A 10,572-nucleotide genomic window follows, 5' to 3' on the forward strand; every position below is an offset into this window, starting at 1 on the left:
AGATTGCCCGATCTTGTGAATAGGTTTCTCGAAGTCTATCAAATATGCTAAGTTTTGATGTGTGCACACTTGTGTAAATAATAAACCTCAAAGGCTAAGAATCCTTCTAGTTAGCAAACGGCACGATATTTGGACGCTAAGCACACACTAAATATCTAAATGAGTTTTCATGCCAAACATACCTTGCCATGAACATAATTGGCATCACTTGCAGTAATTTGGTAGTCCTACACCTCAGCAGCATTTGAACAGAATGTCAATTTTGGTTTGATAGGAGGCAGCAAAATTGGTTTAAATGTGTTGCCCTGGACTCAATGATAAAATGTTAGTTTCCATTCTTGGTGAGAAAAAAATTGAAAGTCATAATTATGTGCCTGAGAATTAAATTTTAAAATTTTGCAATATTTTCATATTGATTCACTATTATTTTCTTATAATGCATACTTCGATCTATCTTTGTTCAGTCTGATATAATTTTTTCTTTACTTCTGTCGTTCTTTCTTTTCTTTTTGGTACAAAAAGTTTGGTCTATCAGCTCTATTGGTAAATACTAGAGGCACAATTGGGCCAAGCTTCTGAGCTTGGATTTGATCAACTTGGTTTGAAATTAATTTGAAACTTGAAAGTTGAGATCAAGCTTGACAGTCTAATATTGGATTTAGCCAAACTTGAGCCTGTTTGAGTAGCTTGATAATACTTGTCAATCAAAATAAACTCATGCTTGCACCAGGCTTGAATTAATTAAGCCTAGTTCAACCAAGATCCAATCTCGGTTCAAACTTCGCTCAAGCTCATTTCAATCTTGGTTTGATTGATTATACACCAAGCGAATAAAGGGTCAAGTGTTGGACTAGAACCAGTGACTGTTTAGACGATGACTAACATATTTTGCAAAATATGCTTTGCCAATTTAGAGCCTTATCAAGTTGAGGCTAATAGATTAAACCATGTTCAGGTTTGACTGAATTACATGTAAATCTAGCTTAATTCGAGCCTATTTTGAACTAAGATTAAGCCAAACTTGCGCTACTTAAATCAATTGATAGCCTTATCAAATACGAAGTATAATAGTTATAAATCTAGCTACAACCACCAAAAGATAGCACATAGTTACTCATCAGTGATGCCGAATATCACATGCTTTAAAAAGATAATCTATGTAGATGAGAAATGTTACGGGGATTTTATATTTGAGGAAACAAAATAATGGTGAGAAAACAAAAGAGGTTAGAGATGGCTCTATATAAGTCCGGGGTTTCCCTTCGAACTCTGCCTTATGGGTGTAAATGAGATATTCTTTCTTGGTAAGAAAAAAATAGACAACAGCTCAAATCATAGTCTGCTCACGATTTTATGGATTCATTTGCCCTTTTGTATCACTACCAGAAAACGCGCGTATAGTGACGGAAAATTCGTGACGGACCTTTATCAGTCACTATTTGTGACGGATTAGTGACCGACAGAAATTTGGTCACCGTGGTGTTAACTTAGTGACCGATTAGTGACAGACCGGTCACAGAATGCGCGGGTAGGATGGACGCCAGAACTTAGTGACCATCATAGTGACGGGGTATCTGTCAGCAATATGATAACCAAAATTGCAACCAGACAGTGACAAATGCAGCCGTTACAAATATCGTAACCCAAGTATTTATCAATTTTTAAAAATTTTTATTGGCGGTGACAGGTTATTAACAAAAATTTCCGTCACCAAATTTAATTTTTAATTCCAAAAATATTAAAAATATTATTTTTGAGTAAATCTAAATTTTTAAAAAAAAGATAAAAGGAGGAAAATCTAAAATGAAACTAAGTGTGCCCGCCGTTCCGCCCAAATTTCTTCGATAACCCAAATTCCATTTTTTCTCCAGAAAACTCAAATTCCTTCTTCTCATTTTCAAATCTCATGGTGTCGCCCATGACCCATTTGCACCCCTATTGCAACTTTCCTGCAATGGGATTGGATTTTGGAAGAAGGTCTGGAATTTTTTTTACCATGCTTTATAGTTCAAAATTATTTTTTCCTTCATCCAATCAGCTTTATAGATAAAAAATAGCTTGATATGAAATTTGGGTTGCAAACCGACTTAGCCCACAGCCTTATAGGTTAGAAATTGTTTAATATGAAATTTGGCTTGCAGACCGACTTCTTAGTGGAGTCCCGAGTTAGGGATTTGGGCGGCTTCCCATCTCCTCTCATCTCCTCCGCCTGCGGCCTCTCCTCTCCGGCTCCCCCTTGCCGACTACATCACGCCTCCTCTCCTCTCCTCCACCTCCCCTCCGGCTTCCCATCTCCTCTCCTCTCCTCCACCTCCGGCCTCTCCTCTCCTCTACCTCCACCTCCGGCCTCTCCTCTCCTCCACCTCCGGCCTCTCCCTCTCCTCTCCGGCTACATCACGCCTCCCGATCGCGGCTACATCACCTCGTCGACGCCCCCCACCTTCTTGCTCGTCGGCTAGAGTTTTTAGAACCCACAACAGTGGGGCTCTGGGAGTGAAGGCAGGGTGCTAGGGATTGTTCATGTAGATTGGTTTCAGTTCACTTTCACCGCAAAGCTGAGCTTTTCGGTTCGCTCCCCAGGCCTTCAACCCTGTTTGCCTCCTTTGAGTAAATCCTTCTAATGACCCATTTATCTACGGCACTGATGGATTAGGATTTATTATTGCTGAAGTAGTTCCTCACCAGGTCTCTGGGCTTCCCGGAGGTAAACCCTAACCTACCGAGGGTTTCATTATTTTTTTGCTCGGTGCCTGTGTTCATCTCCTTCTCACCCGGGATCAAACTTGTGGCTACATCACCCCGTCGGCGCCCCCCTCTTTCTTGCTCGTCGGCTAGGGTTTTCAAAACCCTAAACTGGTTCTTCCCGGAGGTAAACCCTAACCCCATTTTCTTTTACCCCATGATAACAAAGTAAAAGAAACGAAGGTGTTCATCTCCGCCTGTGTTTGCATCTCTTTGTGTTCATCTTCATCTAGTCATTATCTGGCATAGTTAAGAAGGGAGTGGTTTTACAATACTGTGCAATAGTTTCAATCGTTTTTGTTTGCATTGTGAATAAGCCTGTCTCTGCTTTATATAATGCAGCAGGCTTGGGGGAAACTGCCATAGGACTATAGTAACTTTATAAATGCATTCCCCTTTTTTAATTGGAAGACTTCTTATCGATTCCTTTACATAATATTTTGGATTGAAAAAAAATCAGCCTCTGAAATAAAATGGAAAAAGAAAAGGTGGATCCGTCGGCGCCCCCCTCCCATTTTAATTTTTAATATGCTGGAATTATTCTTGATGCAACTCGAGTTGTATTGCAAGCGTTATTGTTCAATCTTAAACCCATTTGTTAAGCTCTGTTATTATTGTTAAGCTCTGTTTAAGGGAAGCAGTTGTTCAATCATGGTCTGTTCAATCATGGTCTGTTTAAGCTCTGTTTGCAACTCGCTTGAATCAGAGATTATTATAGACCCATTTGCAGCCCAACTTGCTTGCAACTCGAGTGGAAGGACTTGTCTAAAATCAGCTCTGTTTAAAAAATCTTAAACCCATTTGCCAGCTCTGTTGTAATTTCATATGAAAATAAGCTCATGGATTTTAGTGATTTGATGGTTTCTTTGTCAGCTCTGTTGTAATCTTAAAATAAGCTCATGGATTTTAGACCTTTGATGTCTAAAATAAACCCATTTGCCAGCTCTGTTGTAATCTTAAAATAAGCTTTGTTGAAAAATAAGCTGTTGTAATTTTGAGGGTTGATGGGTTGGGATTCTGTAAAGTTCATGGATTTTAATACTGGCTGCTATGTTATTCATTATTACAATCATTGTTCATCTGCAAGGAAAAATGGAAAGTGGTGGAAAGTGGTGTTGCTTCATGGTTGTGACTTATTTCCAGTGTGCAATCAAGAAGCTGGTCAAAAGGTGATGAGAGCACAAAAGTGCGATCTACATGCTGCTTAAATTAGTATTACTGCTAACATATAACGATAAAATCACTAAGTTAATACTATATTTTTGTTTGGCACATGTTAGTATAAATTAAAGTCTAAATGCGCATTTGGTAGGGATTAGAGGGATGCATCATGGCCCCAAACCGCGCGGGCCCAATCTTGCTATGATCTGATCGAGTACATGTGTACCCAAACATCCGAGCCCGCATGCGATCTCCTAGTGATCATCGCATTCCCTCCTTTCCGGATTAGCACACACACTCTTTCGGAATAGAGATTCCCACTCTCACTTCATCACAAAGAAAAAGACCTTTTTAACCTCCACTCCTATGAAGATAGCTGAAAATACTATTTATTCCTCAAGTTACTGTTCATGCTGAAATCACTGTTCATATGAACAGTGTTCCGAGATGAAACAACAGTGTTCCGTGAAAACACTGTTCATATGAATAGTGTTACGTGAAAACACTGTTCATATGAATAGTGTTACGTGAAAATACTATTTATATGAACAGTGTTACGGGAACTTTTTTTTTTTAATAGGGTGTTCACTGTTCTTCTTCCTCCCAGCAGCTTCTTCAGCCCGTAGCTCCATTGCAGACCAGCTGCCATTCCGGATTTCAAGCAAATGAAGATCCCTAGCGATCATGCGTCAAGTTCTTCTTCCTCCCGTCGATCCAGCAGCCAGCCAGCCCCTCTTCCAAGCCTCCCAAATTAGCAAGTCGCTTCTCATCCCGCCTCTGCACCCACGGATCCACGTCCTCCCGGAATCCCTCCTCCGCAATCCGCCCAGCGATCCCGTGATCCACGCCTCCTCCCAGCAAAGAGCCCGGACGACTCCCTTCTCCGTGATCCCGTGCTGTGATCAGGCCGCCATCTTCAAGCATCCCACGGCACCCTCCACAGATCCCGCGTCCGTGAAGGAAGATCCCAGCGCCTCCTTCCTTCCGCATCAGCCCACCTTCCGCTTCCATGCAATCCCGGGCGATTCACCTCCCAGCGATCCCGCATCCGTGGCCCAAAGAAGCAGGTTCACGCCCTCCTTCCGCATCAGCCCGTCCGAATTCCTCCGCATCCAAGCGTCCGTGCCAGCTCTTCCGTGATCGGCACCTCCCAGCGCCCGGATCCGCGTCCCCACCTTCCACTTCAGCTCCCAGCAGCCGTCCACGAAGCTTCCGCCCGGATCTCATCCGTGATCGACTCCTCCCCGCGTCCTCACCGCGTCTGCCATCACCTTCCGATTCCAGTCCGTCCGCGGCTATAAAAGGAGAAGGAGGAAGAGGAGGGGGTGTGCTCGGTTGGGGCTGGTCCAAGGAAAAAGAAGAGAAATGCTCTGTTTTCTCTTTTGAAAACAGAGCATATTCTGTTTGTTTTTTTTCTTTAGTTTTCTTTTTTTTGTTTTATTAAGAGTTTTTATTTGAGAGCAAGTGTTTTGGGATTTTTAGTTTTATTCATGCTAAAGTTGTAATTTCTGTTTTTAATCTACGTTCTTCAAATTATGCAATCTTTTAATTTTTCTTTGATGCAATATATTTAATTTTCCTTCATGCAATCGATGTTCTAGTCTTCAATATCCCTAGCACTGTTTTCATCCATTTTATGCCAGAATTTTCTTTTTCATTAAATATATAAATGATCCTCGAATTTAAGTACCTGTCTTTCAATTAATTTCAATTAGAAAACATTCTCCGGTAGACCAGGGAATCCATCAACATCTTCAAAATAATGTTTTTCTTTAATCATTCAAAAATTGATTTCAAATCCGAGTGAATGTTCTAATTTTTATGCAACTCCAATCGCCTCCCTGTGGATCGACCTCTTACAACCACTATTCTTTGGGTAGAACAGGTAAGAGTAGAATTAAATTTAACTTTTGTCCGTCGGTTCTAACAACGATCTGTCTAGCATATTTTTAGGTAGACAGGAATCGGACGAACATAATTTTGGCGCCGTTGCCGGGGAGGCAAATCGAGAAGCAAGAACGATCACGAAGATCAAATTGGATTTTGGATGCGCGGAGTGAACGCACTCCGGTAGTAAGTTTTTATTTTTATTATTTTGATTATTTTCAGTTAATAATTTCGTAGTTATTAAATTCTGAAATTTGAAATTCGAAAAAAAAAAATTTCAAAAAAAAAAATAAATATAAAAAATATTTCAAAATTCAAAAATTCAAAAATTTAAATTCAAAATTTGAATTTTGAAATTCGAAATTTGAAATTTAAATTTAAATTTTTTAAAAAATATAAAAAATATTCAAAAAAAAATTAAAAAAAAATTTCAAAAAAAAAATATTATTTTTGCTAGTAGTTAATAAGGTGCAATCCCCCGAGGTGATCATACCTCTATTGGGGCTTCTCACGGAGTAATCTCCAGAGCTTATTCAACGGGCATTCGGAGATTGAGTGACGCATAAGGATTAGTTTTAGTTTACATTCAAGTTATTGCTAAAAAAAATAAAAAAAAATTAAAAAAAATAAAAATAATAAAAATAAAAAAAAAAAGTAAAAGTAAAAAAAATATATTTTGCTTGCTCATTTAATCAATACAACCTAATGACATTGCATAAACTTTAAAAAAATTATTGATTATTTGTTGCATCAAGTATTTGCATAAAATAATTTAAGGGCAGAACCCACTAAAAAGATAAGGTCGGGAAGTCATTACCTGTCCTTAGCCCAAAAATCACCACCTTGCATACTTATCCTAAGCCAAATTAAATTAAAATCAAATTAGACGTTGGCCTTAGGGTTTTCGAGCTCAATTAGGCTCTTGGAAAGAAGCGGCTGAAAGCCACTCCAGTGAGGATTTAGTAATTGGTGATGTCTAGGAAAGTTTTACAACAGTGAGAACTGTTACGGGTATTGTGGTATTGGTGTATCCCTTCTGGCACCACCACACACCCCGGGACTTTCCTGGTCACTGATTACTGGATCGCTTAACTGGTAAGCTCAAGCTTAATCTGAAAGGGAGATTAGGAGCTGTCTAATCTAGGAGAGAATTTCAGGAACTTTTTAACCTGATAAATCTCTGTGCAACTAGATTAAAAGCTACTAAACCTTCTTTAACCTCAAGATTAAAGAGCCAATCTATTGTGTGGTGTTGATTGTGGTCATCTTGGTCTAGCCCTTCTTCTTATCTTTTAGGATTTCGTTTAAAAATTGAGTCTAATTAAGTTGTGGAAAATGTATGCATGGTAGAAGGTCATTAAGGGATAAGTTAACCCCATTTGATCCTGAGATTGACAGAACTTTTCATCATAACCTGCGAACTGTAAACCAACCGTCGATCTCTACAATGGGTGAACATATTAGAACCCTGAATGAATTGTTTGCACCCGCATCCGCTAGTCCCCCTACTTGCATAGTATTACCAATTAATAATGGAGCCCAATTCGAGATTCGGGCTGCAACAATAAACATGTTACCCAAGTTTCATGGGTTCGAGAGTGAACAACCCTACATTCATCTAAACAAATTTTTGACAATCTGTCAAACGTTTAAAAATCAAAATTTAGATGAAGAGGGTATTAAATTAAGATTGTTTCCAATGACTTTAGAGGATCGTGCTGCTGCATGGTTGTATTCCCTTGCTTCAAATTCTATCACATCATGGGAACAACTATCTAGGAAGTTCATGGCAAAATTTTACCCCATGATTAAAACAGAAAAAATTAAGGATGCTATAAGAACTTTTAGAGGAAAATCAGAGGAGGAATTTTCCCAACTTTGGGAAAGATTTCATGATCTTTTGGTCAAATGCCCGCACCATGGGCTTGACAAGGCTGATCTAGTACATTTCTTTTATAAAGGACTACCTCCGGCACATAGAAACATGATCGAGTCCATGCACAAGGGTAGGTTCATGGACCAAACCCCGGATCAAGCCTATGAATTTCTTGTTGACTTAGCCGAGAACGCCCAAAATTGGAGTAGCTATGGTGAGGAAGTAAATAGAGATGAGTTCGGGTCTAGAAAACCGGGTAATTATGAAATGAAAGCAGACCCAGAACTCAAAAATGTCATGTCCAATCTGGTGACTGGAATGAACAACTTAAGCAAAAAGTTTGATGCTTTCACTGTTTCCACTAGCTCAAGTTCATATAAAGAGTTAAATCCCATCATGAAAGTGGATCATGAGTTACAAAGTTTATGTATCTTGTGTAACAGTTCTGAGCATCTAGTGGAGTGTTGTCCTAGTTTACCCACCATAAAGGCCGAGCAAGCAAATGCTCTAAATTCATATAGTGCCTTTAAGAAGCCCACTCCCAACTCGTTCAGCCCAGTTTACCACCCTGATAATAGGTTCCACCCAAATTTCTCATACAAGCAAAATGAACCTATTCAGCATCAAGGTGGTCCACCAGGTTTTCAGAACAACTTCCCCAGGATAGGTCCACCACAAATGAACCAACCTTTGGTTCCATCTGTACCGCCTTATAATGCCCCTATCCCACAGCAACCTTCACAATTAGAAACCATGATGGCTAATATGATGAAACAACAACAAGATTTTATCAAGCAACAACAACAGACCAATACAGCCCAAGCCCAGACTAACCAATTCCATGCGCAAGCAATTGCAAAACTTGAGGTTAGTCTGAGCCAAATAGCTAACTCTCTAGGGGATAGGAAGAAAGGTGAACTACCTAGTCAACCAGTGCCTAACCCTAGTAGACAACAAAATCAAGGTCAGATAGGTCAGTATCAGATTGATTCTAATGGAAACCAGAACCATGAAGTCCAAGCAATTACTACTTTACGGTCTGGCAAGCAAGTGGACAATAAGGTTCAACTTTCTATACAAGAAAAAGAAGAAAAGCATGAACCGAATCCCACTCAGAAAAAGGCACAAGAACAGAAAACACAAGGAATAGAGGAGAAACCAATAGAGACATACACACCCAAGGCTCCCTTTCCCAGTAGACTTCAGGACTCAAAGAAACAATCTAACTTTGATGAAATAATGAAAGTCTTTAAAACTGTTCAAATAAATATACCTTTTCTCGATGCCATAAGACAAATTCCCTCCTATACAAAATTCTTGAAAGATCTTACCACGGTTAAAAGAAAAACCAGCATTCCTAGGCAAGCTATTATGACTGCACAAGCCTCATCTCTCATTCAACAACAGATTGCCCCGAAATTTAAAGATCCTGGTTGCCCCACCATTGAAATAAAAATAGGAGAGACGATCATCCAGAGAGCCCTATTAGATTTAGGAGCCAGTGTGAACCTACTTCCCTACTATGTGTACCAAAAGTTAGGTTTGGAAAAATTAAAGCCCACAAATATTACCCTTTTTTTAGCAGATAGGACGGTGAAGTACCCCAAAGGGATTGTAGAGGATGTAATAGTGAAGGTAAACGAGTTTTACTATCCTATGGACTTCGTTATCCTTGAGACCGAACCTGTAATACATCCAGACAATCACACACCTATAATTTTAGGTAGACCCTTCTTAGCCACAGCAAATGCTGTGATCAATTGTCGGAATGGGATGCTGAAGTTATCTTTTGGCAATATGAAAGTCGAACTTAATGTCTTTAATATAAGTAAACAACCACCAGACGATAAAGAAATCAATGAAGTTGACATGATTGAAAGTCTGGTTCAGGAGACTTTCTTACAAACTTATAATAAGGACCCTTTAGAAGCTTACCTTGCCCATTCTGAGGAAGTGGTCGAGTATTCACCCCCTAGTTCTGTTCCTCTGATACGCATAGATCGTCACCAGCCAACTGTTCTTCCTTGGACTCTTCCAAAACCATTCTTAGATAATGGTTGAAAAAAAATGGGGATTTACATTTTGTCTGGCTGAAGACATAAAACTTAGCGCTCTTGGGAGGCAACCCAACATGTAAATATTCTCAAAAAAAAAAAATGCAGGTTTGGGGGTATTTTGCCCCAATTTATCCGCCCATATCAGGTACCTTCTCCTCTGTCCTCTTACTGCTTTAAATTTTCTTTAACATTGAGGACAATGTTAGATTTAGGTATGGGGGTGAGAATATTTTTGATTTTTCTTCAAAAAAAAAAAGGGAGAGAATATTTTTGATTTTTTTTATGCAATTAAAAAAAAATTAAAAAAAAATATTAAAATTTCAAAAAAAAAAGGGGATTTCAAATTTTTAACTCAAACTCTAATCTTTTTGGGTGTATAAACTAGGAATTGCTCTGACAATAGCTTTGAGTTAAGAAATATGATAGCAGTTCTAGCTTAAGTTTTCATCCCACCTATCTTCTGCTAACATGATACAAGATGAGTTAGCACCTACACGTAAGCACATGAATAGCGGGGTATCTAAACTTACGACTAATATGAATACTTTTAATTTTTGGGATAATTTAGAGTTATATGTGTGATGAACACCCTAGCCTAACCAAAAAAAAAAAAAAAAAAAGAAAAAAAAAAGAGATAAAATAAAATAAAATAATGAGTTTAATTTAAGTCTTCTCACTGAGTAACCGGGCCTCCTGCCTGGCAAGCAGCGAGTGTTCGCGTAAAAAGGTGAGGATGATTGAGATAAAACTCTGAGTGACTAATTTGGCCTTGAAGCCTGGTTAACCTGAGTTATTAAGCCTGTTAGGGTGTCTCTACACCTAGTGCCCTGAGCCATCTGGATCGAGAGT

This window comes from Phoenix dactylifera, chromosome 12 (assembly GCF_009389715.1).
Source record: "Phoenix dactylifera cultivar Barhee BC4 chromosome 12, palm_55x_up_171113_PBpolish2nd_filt_p, whole genome shotgun sequence".
In the NCBI taxonomy this organism is placed as follows: Eukaryota; Viridiplantae; Streptophyta; class Magnoliopsida; order Arecales; family Arecaceae; genus Phoenix; species Phoenix dactylifera.